This window comes from Pinus tabuliformis, chromosome 5_1 (assembly GCF_031772625.1).
Source record: "Pinus tabuliformis cultivar Carrire ecotype Pingquan chromosome 5_1, CPIR1, whole genome shotgun sequence".
NCBI classification, from domain to species: domain Eukaryota; kingdom Viridiplantae; phylum Streptophyta; class Pinopsida; order Pinales; family Pinaceae; genus Pinus; species Pinus tabuliformis.
The window spans coordinates 207678571-207696399 of record NC_142305.1 but is presented as its reverse complement, the minus strand read 5'-3'; positions in this window follow the sequence as shown (position 1 = coordinate 207696399).

Genomic DNA, 17829 nt, shown 5'->3' with positions numbered 1-17829 from the left:
CAAGGACATCAAGCTTGACCCTGAGGACATTCTTGTTAGTTTTGATGTTGTTTCCCTCTTCACTTGCATCCCTATTAGTGAGGCCATGGAGGTGATCAACCGCCTAACAGATCCTGACACTGCTAAGTTAGTTGAGATCTGTCTCACTTCTACGTTTTTTTTGTTTTGAGGGAGAGTTCTTCAAGCAAACTTGCGGGGTTGCCATGGGCTCACCCCTTTCCCCTGTTGTTTTTTTCCAAAGAAAAAAAGTGAACTTTTTATTAAGATAAAAAGTTACAAGCAGATGCATAAAGCATTCAATTTGGCTGTCTGAAAAATGATCATACAGCCCGCAATGTACAGCATTGCCTAAAGACAGGATAAAGAATGAGTTGCTCTGCTTTTCTGGAAAGTAGCAACAAAGGAAACCTAACTGTCCTAAGTCTTCCTACCCTTCTTCTTCTCCACTTTTCGCCAACCATCCATGATGGGAGGGGAGTCAATAACGGCTAGCTGGTTTTCCATCGTACTCATTGGTTGCTCCTTATCTGAATACGATCCTTCAGGACTGTGGCTTCGTTTGTTTCCATTTATTTCCATCTGGATCTCTTGTTCCTTTTCTTCATTAATCTCCTTGTCCTTATTGTCCTGATTTTTATCCTTTGCTGTAGTTTGTTCTTCTTTCTTTGTTGTATTTACCTTCTTCCATGCAACATCTATATCCTGCCATCCTTTCGGCTTCCTTTGTTGTTGCTTGCTCCTGTTGAGGCTTGGACATGCATTGTACAAGTGACCTATTTGTTGACATCCCCAACATCTGAAAGCTGTATTCTCATAGTCCAGATGTTGTTTCCACTATGTATTATTGAAGTTTAAGATGATGCTTTTAGGTAGTCCTCGACTAAGATCTACCTCGACACATATTCTGGCAAAAGTAAATATTCCTTTTATGTGTCTCTCTACGTCTATCTTTAACATTCTCCCCAAGGTATTTTCGATTGTTATTAGAACCTTTGAATGCCAAAAATGTAATGGAAGGTTATGCATCCTCACCCATACTGCCATCCTTGATACCACCATGGTATTAGCATCAAAATCAGGAAAACAAGGGGTAATAAAGAGTCCAGCACTACCCCAGAACCATGGCCCTTGGTTGAGAATTGTTTCCTTTTCTTCATCTGTTTCAAAACATACTATAAAAAAACCTTTGGGGTATAGGTAGATTTGGCAATTTTTTGTCCAAACCGAGTGAATCCATTGATACAGTGCATCAGTTCTAGGCAAAAAACCGTTAAATCTGCAAATAACTGCATTTTTTTGTAGATCTGAATATATACTTCTTACCTCTGGGATTTCGATGGATATAGCTGGTCTCTCCGGCATTTGGTCTACAATGTACTGGCCTGGAGGTTCCGTGGCGGCTGTGGGCTTTTTTCCTTTGCCCTTCACTGCTTCCTTAAATGACCCATTGCTTTGCGAGCTAGTTCCAGCATTTTTGGCTCCTCTTCGTAATCTCATATTGAGAATGATTGTGGAGCCTGACTTGATGTTGTATCCTTGCATGGTTCTGCATTCCTGCATCGATCTGCCCTCATTCACCAGATGTTGTTCCTCAGCCAGGTATCCAGTCTGTTTTGCAATGTTGTTCTTTAAATCTGAAACCCTGTCGCTGTCAGAAGTCTAGACCACGATTGTGGTTCCTTTTGGCATCTTCACAAAAACTTGAAACCCGGATTTGGCATTCTGGGGTGGCTCGGTTCTTGTCAGATCTGAGCCATCCACCTCTGTCTCCGAGAGAGGTTCCATATCTCCTGGATTTTGGCTTTTCCTTCGATTGTTGTCCGGATCGGGTAGATCCAGGCCAGATCTGGAGGTTAGTGATCCACCCTAGTGATGAATAGAATCACGGCTGCCTGCATGAGGATTCAAAGTTGAAACAATGAAATTTAGGGACTGCAGAGCCTACTCCAGATCTTGGCAACACCGCTACTGCATGTGGAAGAGTGCAGTAGCTGCCAGGGGTATTCCGTCAAACAGTTGCCACGCATCCTCCATGCGTTGTCTAAGGACAAAATCCATGAATCGCTTATTGGGAAGATGTAAGAATTCTGCATATTCTGGATCGTCGTCTGTTTTGTGAAGTTGTAGCACCAAGGGGCGCCTCGTCACAATACCTAAACCCCGAGTTAGAAAATCCCTTCCCACGATGCTTTCCAGGACAGATGATTTTCCAGAACTCTGGCCTTCGACGACGGCCACGGTGGGAAGCACTTCCCATAGCGTGGGGAGTGCACTGGCACCCTCACCGCCATGGTCTCCAAAAACCGTACATGCCCTTTGTATTTTGTTTACAAGCCCGATCATATTCTCCATGTGTTATAGACATTTTTGTGCCTTACAGCATGAAGCATGAAATGTCGATAATCTAAGGGATCCAAAGTCACTAAACATGTTGTTCCTACCCCTAGAGGAACAAGGTCAGCAAACCACAGCACTGAAAATCAGTTCTCCACCTGAAAACACTCAAAAACAAGCTAATTCTGGATCATGTCAACTGCTCCACTAAGCATCTGCGCTGAATGTCAACTGCTCCACTCTGTACCTGCGCTGAATGTCAACTCTAATGAAGGCTACCTGCGCTGGGTGAGATTGGCCAAGTGGCACAGTCATTCTGCAAGGTGTCAAATGCCCAGGAAGCTTCCAAAATGACACTTGGATCAGGGAATTCGCCTTGTGATGAGTAAGAGGATCTAGATCTCCAAGTGGAAGCAAGAAACTCCAAGTCGACTCAAGAACTGAAGTATAACTGAAGTGGGAGAGGACACTAGTCAGCTTCATGCCAAACTCAAGCTGACTCATCCTTTCTCCAAATCTCCTATATATAGAGCTCTCTCATGAGGTCTAGGGAGGCTGGAATCTTGTGAATGTAAGGAAGTGCTGTTGGTTTGAGTATAGAACTATTGGGTGATTGCTTCGAAGGAGGTGAAGAGGAGATTTATTTCTGCTGGGAGATGTTGCTGGATTGGGCCTATTATGGTTGTAACATTCTCAGAACTTTACTTCTTCCATTAATAAAGCATTTAAGGTTCTTCTATATGCATGTGTCTTTGTGGCGTATTGATGCTTGTATATTTGATTTATTCTAATCCTTGAATCAATTATGGATGTATGCTTCTTGTAGTTTCCCTTTCTTGTGCTTTTGCAGGATCTTTGTGTAGCTGGGCCAGTGAAAGAGCAAGGAGATGGGAGCAAGCAGCAAGGAGAGAAGATTGGGTCAAACATTAGCGGAAGACAACGGTTAGTGGATCTCTTTCTCCTCTCTCTTACATCTCATAAAGAAGTAATCTTGAATAGCTTTACATTCGGTTGTTGCTGAGGTACTATCACCCTTAGAGTGGGATAGGGTCATTCTGTATTGGATACTTTTCCCAACAACAAATTGGCGACTCCGTTGGGGACCGTATCTTGTTGGTTGTTTGTGTTTTTGCTATTCATTTCATAAACAAAGGGAGTACCGAATCGAACTGCATTTGGATCTTTCAAATGCAAAGTAGAGGGCAGCTACAGTAGCTCAGTTTCTGGGCAAGTTTATGATTTGAAGAGCTGATCCACAAGGACTCTAATAAGCTCTTAGTGATAGCTTTTCATCCTCCTTGTCATCCCTTAGTGTGTCCTTGACTGATAGCTTCTGATTTGGCCAAAAATTGTGAATTTTTGAGCAATCTGTGACCCGGAAACCAAGAGAAACGAAAGTTTCGTTCTTCAGTGCAGGCTGTGTGAAGGTTGTCTGCATTTTAGCGCAGTTCCCGAAGGGGCCACCTGCGCTGAAGGTCAAACTGCCTGTGTACCACCTGCGCTGGACCAGTCTTGCCTTGTGCTACTGGGGTTTCCTGCTGTTTCTTGCCCTGTTTTCACTCTTGTTTTGCTGCCTGTTACCAGTCAATGTGCCTATCTGAAACCAACTTTCCTTGCCACTATTCCGCCTCGGTTGTATAAAGAAACTGTGTTTGTTCTTTGTGTATTTCTTGTATCATTTACAGTTTCCCATAACGAAAGTGAACTAGTCTTGCTGTGGCCTCTTAGATCTAGACCTGTGATAAAGTGTCGTTTTGATCTTAAGAGTTAGTTTGTTTGCTGTTCATAGCTGATTGAGTTTTTGCTTTCGTCATATGGTTTGAATTTATATATTTCTAGTGTCGAAACAAGTAAATCTTAAGGTGTCTTTTGATTTTGGACAAGCTTGTTTGCTTTCACTTGAAATTGAATTTAAAGTTATACAACAGCTTTCTTTTTGTGTCGCACAAACATTAAGAAAAGGAAAAGAAATACTTGCATTGTGCATATGCATTATGACAGCTTGCATGTTGATTTAGGAAAAAGTGCATTAGTGTGTGCTCTATGATTTGTGTGAAAAGATGTTATCTTTATTTTCCCTCAGTAGTTAAGATTTTCAAAGTTGAAAAATTTAAAATCTTGCTTATCATCTTAGACTGCATTTAGGAGTGTTATCATACATCTCGTGGTGATCCATAAAGGAAAACTGCTAAACAAGATCAACCTTAAAATAAATTGAATTTACATAACAACGCATTGAAACATAACGCAAACACATAGAGGTCTAAGCTAGAGACGTGTTCCGGCGTCGTTAAACGTGATATCTTAGCGTTGAGTGGTTGGGTGATTCCTCCACGGTGAAGCGATAAGTATCAATACGGACTTGTGCTCCCACGTACCGTCGCGTATATATTGGGAGACCCCTATAGGAACAAAGCCTTTATCCAATAGGAAACCGTGTCGACCGCCCTACTGATCGCAATGCAGTGAACACAGCATTCACGAAGATCGACCACTCGTACCGTAAAACGTATTCTGTGGTTTTGCGAAAAGTTTGGCACACCCTCTGCCTAGAACTCCAGAGCAGTTTCTTTTGGCCTTTTTCAAACTCTATAACTGAAAAAGTCCATCCGAGCATTTGTCACTTCGGGCTCGTTAAAACATCGAAGGAGACTAGAGTCATCTTTAGCTTTTTCTCGACTCTTAAAAAGTGAAAAAGCAAGTTGTGTCTAAAGCGTCGTTATAAAATTTATTTTAAACGGAACATAATCACCTCTTATTCCCGTGTTGATCTATAGGTTGAGAACATGGAACGCCCCAACCAAGGAATTCCACAAGATGGAAATCCTAGTCCTTTCTCCTCTTGGGGAGAAGTTGGTGCACCCCACATGGCCACATTGTCGCTTCCGGGACTGACAATTGGCCTGCCCATCTGGCTATTCTCAACCAATGTAGTTCAGAACACCATGGTTCCTGAACAGTCGAGTCAACAGTTAGATCAGTCTAGAGCTGCCCACCAGCCTTCTACTTCTTATAACTCTTCCTCCAATCCTTCATCTTCGCAGGGTAGAGCCGGCAAAAGCCAAGCTCCCATGGAGAAGAAGGAGAAGAAGAAGAAAGAGAAGAAGAAGAAGGAGCCTAAGGCGTCTGGGGGCAAGCAAAAGACATCTGACAAAAATCCACACATAGCACAGACCGGGCCTAAATCGCCATGTGTCATATGTAGAGGAGACCACTTCCATAGAGATTGTCCCTGTATTCCCTGGATACTAAGGGACTGGTCCCCTCGTTTGCACAATTCGGGAGCATCAACCTTTGATAGCCATGTTGATTGCTTACCGTCAACCAATGAAAGTGAAGGTTCAAGACAAAGAGGGGGAGCAAGATCCCCCTGCAGACTGTGTGAAGGCGATCACGCCATCCACCGTTGTCCCTTCTTAGATGAAGCGAAGAGAGTTTTGGAAGATCGCCCGGTTTCACCATTGAGACTTCCTCCTGGATACAAAAAACTTGTGCCAAGTCCTTCGTTGGTTGAAAATACAGCTGGCCCGCTCAAGTGGTCAGCTGAAGCGTCAGTCATTGAAAATGAACCTACTGAATCTAGACCAGACGAAAGTCTAAAGGTCGATACGGCAGTTGACCCGGTTCTTCCTTCAGAGGTTTCATCCTCAAATGACACCATCACTGAAGACTCATCTTCAAATGACACCCTCACTGAAGAGAATAAGGATGACACCATCCAAATTCTTTTCATCAACACCGACTCTGATGAGCATCAGGGCAATGCGCCCATTCCTTTATCGCAGGAAGGAACATCGTCAAGGTCATATCCGGCCGTGTATTCGGTCCCACCACCAAGCAATCTGGTTGTATCCTTTGATTGGAACCAACTAGGCAGACCCCGGTTACCAGCCAGTATACCATTCAGAATCATAGTCCAAATTTACAGGATGGTAATGGCTGGAACTATCATTGATGAAGGGGCATCTGTGAGTATCCTTTCCTCTATTGCTTGGAAAGCACTGGGTTCCCCAGAGCTTTTGCCTGAGATAAGAAATCTCTCGGGTTTTGATAAAGGAACCAGTCGACCATTAGGGATCCTCCCCAATGTACCTGTTACGTTGAAAGGGAAGACCGTTCAGATGAACGTGATGGTTGTTCAAGGACCCTTGGATTATAACCTACTCCTTGGACGAGACTATATATATTGCATGGGAGCTATAGTCTCCTCACTCTTTAGAGTAATGTGTTTTCCACACGAAGGAAGAATGGTCAAGCTCGTAGACCAACTTTCATTTCCGGGATCACGCATCGCAAATAGTCACATACCAACCCTCAATGGTCTATTCACCCAAGAAATGTCTCCACCCCCAGTCCTCCTTCCCGATGAGTGCGAGTGATTCGGAAAGATGGGACTAGAACCCAGGGGGCATGCATCCTGGTCTGCTTTGGGCAGAGAAAACCTTGGGTATAGAGTAGATTTCCGCGGGAGAATATGACTAGTCCGTACCCCGTCCGTCTATGAAGAGGGGTTGTTCTAGAATAAGATTCTTTTGTCAAAGTTATGTGAGTGAAATAATCTGTTTTTCACCCACCTTTGTCTATTTCGGTAGACATCGCCGAAGAAGTGTTCAGTTTGAAAGATTAACAGAACAATCTTTGGGTAACCTGAAAGAGGTAAGCATCACCCTTTAAAACAAATGCTTTATCGGATAAGTAGGGGCAACCTTGAAATTGTATTTTATACCTAGGGGCATGCAAACCTTTTGGAGTGCAAGCAAAGAGCGGTTATTTATCTGTTTTTTTTTTATTAGTCGTTTCCTAACTTGCATAAAGAAAGGATGTGGGGAAAAGGTCAAAATTTGCCAAATTAGAAGCATAGCTTCGTGAGATAAAGCTCCATAAAAAATAGCTATCTCACAGGAGACATTCTTATCTTACGATTGGTATAATCGAGCAATTTTACCGCGGAATTTATGCTCGTTAAAAAATAGAAAAGCGAGATCCGAGCAGTTTTAGCACATAGTTCATGCTCGTTAAAAAATAAACATAAGATTGAGCAGTGTTTTGGCGCATTCAAGCTCTTTAAAAAATGAACCCAGTGCTGGTAAATAACCATTGTGATCGTAAATTTATTAGCCATGAAAAGCCTTGGTCGTGTTTGCACCCGCCACCTCCATTCCATTTGGCCAATCGTTCACCTCCATATGATTGTTTACCTATTTTGAGGAACAGCTGCGAAGAGTGATTTCACCTAGCCATCCTTGTGACACTGCCGTGATTGGAAAATTCCAACCTGTACCTGGAATCTGCTGCTATCCCTGTTTATCACTCGTTCCTCAAAAGATGAGTCTTCTTTGAGCTCTTTTCATCTGACTCGTAAAATATGAAAAGTTTGCCGAGTTTTGGCCTTCCAGCTCGTTAAAATGACCGGAAGAGCTATCCCTCCTCTAGATTTTAATCTTTTTGGACCTGAGGGATTATTGCACAAAAAGGTCGAGCACTTGTTTTATTCGGCTCATTAAAGTTATCGAAAACTCATCCCTTCTGTATTGTTTTATACTTTTTCGGACTTAAGGGATTAGATGACGAAAAAGGAATTTTGGAGTTAACTTTCTGTACCTTTTCAGACTCTCTAAAAATGAAAAGGACGGAGTTTTCCTTGTCGTTAGACTCGTTAAAATGATTAAATAGTGACAAACTTGTCTTTAGACGAGAACGAGTTTCCCTATTGCTAGGCTCGTTAAAACATAGCGATGGGCTTGCCCGAAGGGCAGGTTATAGAACAAGCATATGTTATCCTCCTCAAGCTTGACAAAAATAAAGAGGTACTGGTCAGAAATGACTGGGGAAAAATTGGGAGAACCTCAAAGCTTTAATGGTAGCCAGTCGCTCTTGAACATGACACTTTGCCCTCCGTATCACATCGGGTTGGGTTGTTTTCATTCACCGGTCTCATCACCATGGTCCTCGCCAAACCATCCACTTTTGGGGTAATGCTACCGATCCATCACATCAGTGTCGTTATATGTTCAAGAGATGTTGTTCAGAAAGAGTCAACCGTGTCCCATCCACTGCCATACATTATCCTTCATCCACCCATGATCGCCACCCTGAATCATATTTCACAGATTGTTTTCACCTCCACTAAAATCATTAGCTCCGTTCCGTGTCACTGATGTGGGATTCATTAAGGCCCTCCTTTGACGGATCGCTTCTTGTCGACTTCAGCTCCTTATCCAAGAAGTTGATCTAGGAACAACCCCCTCAGTACTTTGAAGCTTGCATGCCTCAATGGCAAGTTTCTCACTTCCGGCGACAGGTATACATCAATGACCTTCGACCAGAAGATTTTGCGTGGTGTTCGACGCCAAGTCCTTTATTCACACCACGTGAATTGTACTGCAGTACCTTGATGGTCATTTTCATTATTGGTGATTCCTCTCGCGCTTGTTAACGGTTTACATTATTGACCGGTAATCAAGCGATGTCTTTCCATGTTCGACTTCAGCGCAATTCTCACATGGATCGACTTGTACTTAGAGTGAAGATCGAACGAGTTTGAAGACCCCAGATCTAGTTTCATCCATCCGGGCTGCGATATATATTCAGGAAATATAAAAACATTTGATATGTACATCATTGCAGCAGATGATCATCCTACTCAAAGGATGATAATTTCAGCAGAGAATTATCAGTCTACCATCAGACGATCGTCTGTTCTATGTACCAAAATGAATTTATAAAGCTGACCATGGGAATGCCCGCCTCAGCTAGATCATGAAAGCAGAATGAAAAATAATGTATTGTATTGTATTTTATTACAGGGCACCTCTCAGCGATTGAATGAACTTCGGATCCTCCTGATAAAGCATTTCACCCGATAAACGACCTCATACTTTAGGGGGCAACTGTTATAGACATTTTTGTGCCTTACAGCATGAAGCATGAAATGTTGATAATCTAAGGGATCCAAAGTCCCTAAACATGTTGTTCCTACCCCTAGAGGAACAAGGTCAGCAAACCACAGCACTGAAAATCAGTTCTCCACCTGAAAACACTCAAAAACAAGCTAATTCTGGATCATGTCAACTGCTCCACTAAGCATCTGCGCTGAATGTCAACTGCTCCACTCTGTACCTGCGCTGAATGTCAACTCTAATGAAGGCTACCTGCGCTGGGCGAGATTGGCCAAGTGGCACAGTCATTCTGCAAGGTGTCAAATGCCCAGGAAGCTTCCAAAATGACACTTGGATCAGGGAATTCGCCTTGTGATGAGTAAGAGGATCTAGATCTCCAAGTGGAAGCAAGAAACTCCAAGTGGACTCAAGAACTGAAGTATAATTGAAGTGGGAGAGGACACGAGTCAGCTTCATGCCAAACTCAAGCTGACTCATCCTTTCTCCAAATCTCCTATATATAGAGCTCTCTCATGAGGTCTAGGGAGGCTGGAATCTTGTGAATGTAAGGAAGTGCTGTTGGTTTGAGTATAGAACTATTGGGTGATTGCTTTGAAGGAGGTGAAGAGGAGATTTCTTTCTGCTGGGAGGTGTTATAGACAATTTTGTGCCTTACAGCAACAGGCATGAATTGTCAATAATCCAAGGGATCCAAAGTTCCCTAAACATGATGTTCCTACCCCTAGAGGAACAAGGTCAGCAAACCAACAGCTCTCAGATCAGTTCTCCACCTGAAAACACTCAAAAACAAGCAATCCTGAAATCAAAGCAGGTGCTCCACTAGGCTTCTGCGCTGAAACTCAGATCCTCCATGGTGTACCTGCGTTGCAAAGCAAGTGGAAAAAAGGCCACCTGCGCTGAGCGAGATGGGACAAGTGGCACACTGAGTCATTGCTCCAAAAATGACACTTGGATCAGGGATTTCGCCTTGTGATGAGTCAGAGGCTCTGTTTCTCCAAGTGGAAGCAAGGTTCTCCAAGTGGACTCAAGAACTGAAGATCAACTAAAGATTAACTGAAGAGAGAGAGGACACAAGGCAGCTACACATCAGTTGCAAGCTGACTCATCCTTTCTCAATTCATCTATATATTGAGCTCTCTCCTATGAGCTGAGGAGGCTGGAATTTTGTGCAAAGTAAAGCTATGCTGTTGGTTTCACTATAGAGCTATTGGGTGATTGCTTGAGGGAGGTGAAGAGGAGAAATTCTTTCTGCTGGGAGGTGTTGCTGGATTAGGACCTTCAATGGTTGTAACACTCTCAGAACCTTTACTTCTTCATTAATAAAAGCTATTGAGGTTCTTCTATATGCATTTGTTCCAATGATGTTTTGTGATAATTGTATATTTGGTTTATGCTAATCTGTGAATCAGTTATGATTGCATGCCTCTTGTAGTCTCCTTCTTTGTCATTTTGCAGGATCTCATTGTAGCTGGGCCGGCAAAAGAGCAAAGAGCTGGGAGCAAGCGGCCATAGAGAAGAGTTTGGATTCGACATTAAACGCAAGGCAACGGTTAGTGCATTTATCCACTCTCTTTTGCTTTCATAAAGAAGTAAACCTTAAGTAGTTTTCTTTACAGTTGTTGCTGAGGTACTATCACCCTTAGAGTGGGATAGGGTCATCCGAGTCGGATACTTTTCCCCACAACAAACTGGCAACTCCGCTGGGGATCGTATCTGTTTGATTGTTTGTAGTATTTTGCTATTCATTTCCTGAACAAAAGAGTACCAAATCGAAAAGCTTTTGACTATATCAAAAGCGAAGTAGAGGGCAGCTACTCTAGCTCATTTCTGAGCATGTTCATGATTTGAAGAGCTGATCTACAAGGATCCTTGTAAGCTCTTAGTGATAGCTTTTCATCCTCCTAATCATCCCTTTGAGTGTGCTCGACTGATTGCTTCTGATTTGAGCAAAAACTGTGCATTTTTGAGAAAATTGTGACCCGGAAACTGTGAAAACGCAACTTTCGTTTTCCAAAGCAGGTAGTACACAGGCTACCTGCTTTGCAACGCAGGTCCCGAAGGGGCTACCTGCGCTAAGAGCCAGACTGGCTGTACAGCACCTGCATTGGCCCAATTTTTCCTAGTGCTGTTGGGGTTTCCTCCTTTTCTCTTGCCTGTTTTCACTATAGATTTGGCTGCCAGTTACCAGTCTTGCACCTGTTCTGAAACCAACATTACTTGCCATCATTCTGCCTCTGTTATATAACGAAATTGTACTTGTTCTTTTTGTATTTCTTACTCATTTACAATTTCCCATAACGAAGAGTAAACTAGTCTTGCTTTTGGCCTCTTAGATCTGAACCTGTGTTAGGCATTTTGCTGGTCTAAAGAGTTAGCTTGTTTGTTGTCCATAGCTGATTAGTCATTTTACTTTCGTCATTATGGTTTGATTTTATGCATTTCCAGTGATTAAGCAAGTAAATCTTAAGGTGTCTTTTGATTTTGGACAAGCTTGTTTGTTTTCACTTTAAATCGAAATCAAAGTTATATAACAACTTTCTTTTTGTAACCCATCTACATTAAGAAAGGGAAAAGAAAATACATGCATTGTGCATTTTTCATTTGACTGTTTGCTTGACGATTTAGGAAAAATTTGCATTTAGTGTGTGCTCTATGATCTGTGTGAAAAGATTTGCCTTTCTTTTCCCTCAGTAGTTAAGGTTTTCAAAGTTGAAAGATTTAAAAGTTTGCTTCTCATCTTAGACTGCATTCAGGAATTTGTTACATACATCTCGTGGTGATCCTTAAAGGCAAACTGCTAAGCAAGATCAACATTAAAATAAATCCAATTTACATAACAACGCTTTGTAACATAACGCAAACACATAGAGGTCTAAGCTAGAGACGTGTTCCGGCGTCGTTAAACATAGTGACTGTCGATCTCGAAGAAGGTGGGTGATTCCTCCTGAGAGTCGGTGGCACTAATACGGACTTGTGCTCCCGCGTACCATCGAGTATATATTGGGAGACCCCTATAGGCATATATCCTTTATCCTTAGGAAGCCGTGTCGGCCACCCTACTGATCGCAATGCAGTGAACACAGCATTCACAAAGATCGACCACCCGTACCATAAAACGTATTCTGTGGTTTTGCGAAAGGTTTGGCACACCCTCTGCCTAGATCTCCAGAGCAGTTTCTTTTGGCCTTTTTCAAACTCTATAACTGAAAAATTCCAATCGAGCATTTGTCACTTCGGGCTCGTTAAAACATCGAAGGAGACTAGAGTCATCTTTAGCTTTTTCTCGACTCTTTAAAACTGAAAAAGCAAGTTGCGTCTAAAGCGTCGTTATAAAATTTATTTTAAGCGGAATAATCATCACCCTTCCCTCGTTGATCTTCGAAGTTAGTCCACCACAAGTGGAAGTTAAGAAATCTTTAAGAAATCGTTAAGAAATCTTTTGGATAGACTAGATATGTCTGAACAACCGTCGACATCTAGGACTGTGTCGTCCGACACAGCTGCAGCAGAGCCTCCTGCTGCTACTCCAACGATGTTCGTTGGTATACCATCTGTCACGGCAAATTGTCAACAAGAAGCCGGAGTCCAATCAGGGACAACGACATGGTTAGTTCCTATTTCTTCATCCGGATTATCATCTGGTATTTCTTATGTTGAAACTCGCCAAATTGATCCATTTGGAGGTCAATCTGGGCAATCAATCCCCTTGAGTTCCGGATTGATACCGTATGGGGGGCAGTATGCCCTTTCACTACCTCCTCCGGGAGGATACCCATACGTGAGTTCACAACAAAGTTCAGGTCAAACTGGAATTACATCCAGCGGTTGGTTACCAATACTGCCTCAACAACCAGGAGTTGTATATTCGATGCAACCAGTACACCCTGTGTTGAATATTCCCACCATACCTGCTATAGTGAATGTGTCGCAAGTACAAGCTCCACCTGTTGTATGTCAACCCCAATCTCAGGTTGCAATACAACAACCACTTGTCTCAACGACTCAATCGCAATCTCAGGGTAGTGCCTCCTTATCTGGAGCGACTCAGGCTCAAACAACTACTGTGACTCCTCATCCTGGTCAATCATCTAGTATTGGTCAACAACCGCCATTCCAGCAATCATATCAAGGACCTGAGCAACAAGTCTTTGTAAGTAATGGGCAACCATACTATAATGGTTACGCCCATCAACCTTGTCAAAGTTGCCAGCATTATGCTGGTCTGCAAAGACCCATTGCTCAGGCAATCCCATCTTATCCTGGATATGCTTCACCTAACCTGAATCAACAGTTGCCCTTTGTAGCAACTCTAGAATTACCAGATCTAAACCGGCTGACGAATGATCCAATTGCTTATGCCCCTTGGTGGCCAGCGATTCCACATAAACTTCCGTCAGATATTCCTAAATTTAATGGAAATCCAGGTGAAGACCCGTCGAATCATGTGATGACATTCCATCTATGGTGTTCATCGAACACCTTGAATGATGATTCGATAAGACTTCGCCTCTTTCAGAGGACATTAACGGGTCCAGCGGCAAAATGGTACATTGAATTGCCTAGAGCTTCGTTCGACAACTTCAGTACCTTAGCCACAACCTTTTTAACCCATTTTCAATTGCCGATAAGGTATGAAACGGGAACAGAACTCCTTACCAACTTCAAACAGACGACTGCCACCCACATATCTGATCATATACATGAGTGGCGACGTCGTCGTAGGATGGTAAAAACATATGTTCCCGATCAGCTATTAGCTGAATGGTTTATAAAGTCATTACTTCCGGCCATAACGGAAGATGTGGCCAAGGGGGGAGTCGTAACAGAAGAGCAAGTTATAGCTCGTGCGCAATATCTAGACTTGGTTTATACTCAGTCTGGCACGCTCTACGACAAAATACCTGATGCCCCTAGACCGGAATTTTCAATTCCTCCTCCTCCTAAATCAAACAATGACTCTCATGCCGACGAGGGCGTGATTGGCAAACACAAAATTTATAGTCAAAATGCAAATGAGGAACTTCTTGCCTCAGAAGTAAATGCCGCGTCGAACGACAAGGGCAAACAACTGAAGCAACCAGGGGGCAAGAAGAAAAAGAAAAGGAAAGGGAGACCCCCGACAGGGTGTCATATATGCGATGAGGATCATTGGACGAAAGATTGTCCACATATAGCTGAAGTTAAGAAACTCTTCAAGAGTTCAAAAACCCCAGCAGTATTGACTGATCCGTTTCCTAATCCAAGACAAAATCTGGTTGCTAATCAAAATGCTTCCCGATCCCAAGTGCTTATGTTGTCTACCTCAAAGCAGCAGAATAATGCTTTGACAAGGAATAAAGATTACAGAAATCCGAAGCAGTTGAACAACAAGGCAAATAAACAACCTAGTAGTTCAACAACAACTTTGACCAAAGTCGTGCCACCCATCATTCCTGAACCAATGATAAAGTCGCCAAAGGGAGTAGTACACAAGTCTACATTTAATCCTCGTGAAAAAATAACACAGGATTATAATATAATAGAGGACCTGGCTCAATCGTCGTCCGCTATGTCGACACCTGAGGTAGCGCAAAATTGCACCTCCCAAGAGCAAGCTTTATTATCAGCCATAGGTGGGATTGGCCCAATGGATTCCAATCTTGTGGCCTTTGATCATAAAGGATATGACCCTCAGATACCAGCTCAACTAGCTTTCCTTATTCAAGTGAAAGCCCTCAACAAAACTGTTCATCGAACAATTATTGATGAGGGGGCATCTACATGTCTTATGTCGACGAGTTGCTGGAAAAATTTAGGCTCACCACCCTTGTCGAAATCGTCAACGACGTTAAAAGCATTTGATGGACGATCATACACTCCATACGGGATTTTAAATAACTTGCAAGTTGAACTTTGGGGAAAAACAGTAGAAGTTGATGTGGAAGTAATCGACGGAAACCTCGATTACAACATCCTACTAGGAAGGCCTTGGATATATGCCATGGCTACAGTTGTGTCGACCTACTTCAGGAGGATTGTATTTCCTTTTCAAGGAAAAATTACAATCGTCGACCAACAAACATTTCTCCCCAACAGTTCTCAAGTTACGGGAAGCAGCACAATGATCCATGAAAGTAATCAATCGCTCCAAAATATCGGAGTAGGTCTCCTAAAAGACCCTGCCTTAATGGGTACTTTTGCCCTACCGCCGGCGAGTAATCTGGCGGAAGTAGCCACAGTGGAAACCTACAGTATGAAATCTTCTATATCCAACGGATTCGGAAGATTCCTAAATATTTTGTCAGCATGGATCATCGCCCTAATGGAAATACTGTAAATACAGTGGGCTCCGAGGACGGTTCTTATCTCATGTCAACCTCGTTAAAAAATGAAACAAGGAGTCACGAGGATAGTTCTTTTACTATGTCAACCTCATTAAAAAATGAAACAAATCCCCTTTTCAAAATTCAAAGGTAAACCTTCATTCCAACCACCAAGTTGAATGCAATGAAACTTGGGGGGCACCCTCCTTTGACATGCGTTATTATGATGCTGGGGGCATGAAAAAGTTCGAGCAGTTTTAGCAATGTTCATGCTCGTTAAAAAATAAACGCAAGAATTCGAGCAGTTTTTGTACAGAGTTCATGCTCGTTAAAAAATAAACATAAATTGTGAGCAATCTTTCCCTACAGTTCAAGCTCATCCAGAAAAAATGAACCGGTAAATAACCTTGAGAAATGTAACCTTTGACAGCCATATTAAAGCCCTTGGTCGTGTTCTTGTAGTCTCACCTCCATCCGTTCATTTGGCCAATCGTTCATCTCCATATGTTTGTTTACCCATTTTGAGGAACAGCTGCGAAGAGTGATTTCACTTAGCCATCCTTGTGACACTGCCGTGATTGGAATATTCCAACCTGTACCTGGAATCTGCTGCTATCCCTGTTTATCACTCGTTCCTCAAAAGACGAGTCTTCTTTGAGCTCTTTTCTTCTGACTCGTAAAATATGAAAAGTTTGCCGAGTTTTGGCCTTCCAGCTCGTTAAACGACCGGAAGAGCTATCCCTCCTCTAGATTTTAATCTTTTTGGACCTGAGGGATTATTGCACAAAAAGATCGAGCGCTTGTTTTGTTCGGCTCGTTAAAGAAATCGAAAATTCATCCCTTTTGTATTGTTTTATACTTTTTCGGACTTAAGGGATTAGATGACGAAAAAGGAATTTTGGAGTTAACTTTCCGTACCTTTTTAGACTCTCTAAAAATCAAAAGGACCGAGTTTTCCTTGTCGTTAGACTCGTTAAAATGATTAAATAGCGACAAACTTGTCTTTAGACGAGAACGAGTTTCCCTATCGCTAGGCTCGTTAAAACATAGTGATGGGCTTGCCTGAAGGGCAGGTTATGGAACAAGCATATGTTATCTTCCTCAAGCTTGACAAAAATAAAGAGGTACTGGTCAGCAATGACTGGGGAAAAATTGGGAGAACCTCACAGCATTAATGGTAGCAAGTCGCTCTTGAACATGACACTTTGTCCTCCGTATCACATCGGGTTGGGTTGTTTCATTCACCGGTCTCATAACCATGGTCCTCGCCACACCATCCACAATTGGGGTAATGCTACCAATCCATCACATCAGTGTCGTTATATGTTCAAGAGATGTGGTTCTGCAAAGAGTCAACCGTGTCCCATCCACTGCCATACATTATCCTTCATCCACTTCATGGCCGCCACCCTGAATCATACATCACAGTTTGTTTTCACCTCATCACAATCACTAGCTCTGTTCCATGTCACTGATGTGGGATTCATTAAGGCCCTCCTTTGACGGATCGCTCCTTGTCGACATCAGCTCATTATCCAAGGAGTTGATCTAGGAACAACCCCTTCAGTACTTTGAAGCTTGCATGCCTCAATGGCAAGTTTCTCACTTCCGGCGACAGGTATACATCAATGACCTTCGACCAGAAGATTTTGCATGGTGGTCGACGCCAAGTCCTTTATTCCCACCATGTGAATTGTACTGCCGTACCTTGAGGGTCATCATCCTTATCGGTGATTCCTCTCGCGCTTGTTAACGGTTCACATCATTGACCGGTAATCAAGCGATGTCTTTCCATGTTCGACTTCAAGAAATTCTCACGTGGATCGACTTGTACGTCGAGTGAAGATCGGAAGAGATTGAAGACCCCGGATCTAGTTTCATCCATCCGGGCTGCGATATATATTCAGGACATAAAGACATTTGATATGTACATCATTACAGCAGATGATCATTCTTCTCAAAGGATGATAATTTCAGCAGAGAATTATCGGTCTACAATCAGACGATCGTCTGTTCTATGTACGAAAATGTATTTATAAAGCTGAGCATGGGAATGCCCGCCTCAGCTAGATCATGAAAATGTATGAAAAATAATGTATTGTATTGTATCTTATTACAGGACACTTCTCAGCAGATTGAATGAACTTCGGATCCTCTCAATAAAGCATTTCACCCGATAAACGACCTCATACTTTAGGGGGCATCTGTTATAGACAATTTTGTGCCTTACAGCAACAGGCATGAATTGTCAATAATGCAAGGGATCCAAAGTTCCCTAAACATGATGTTCCTAC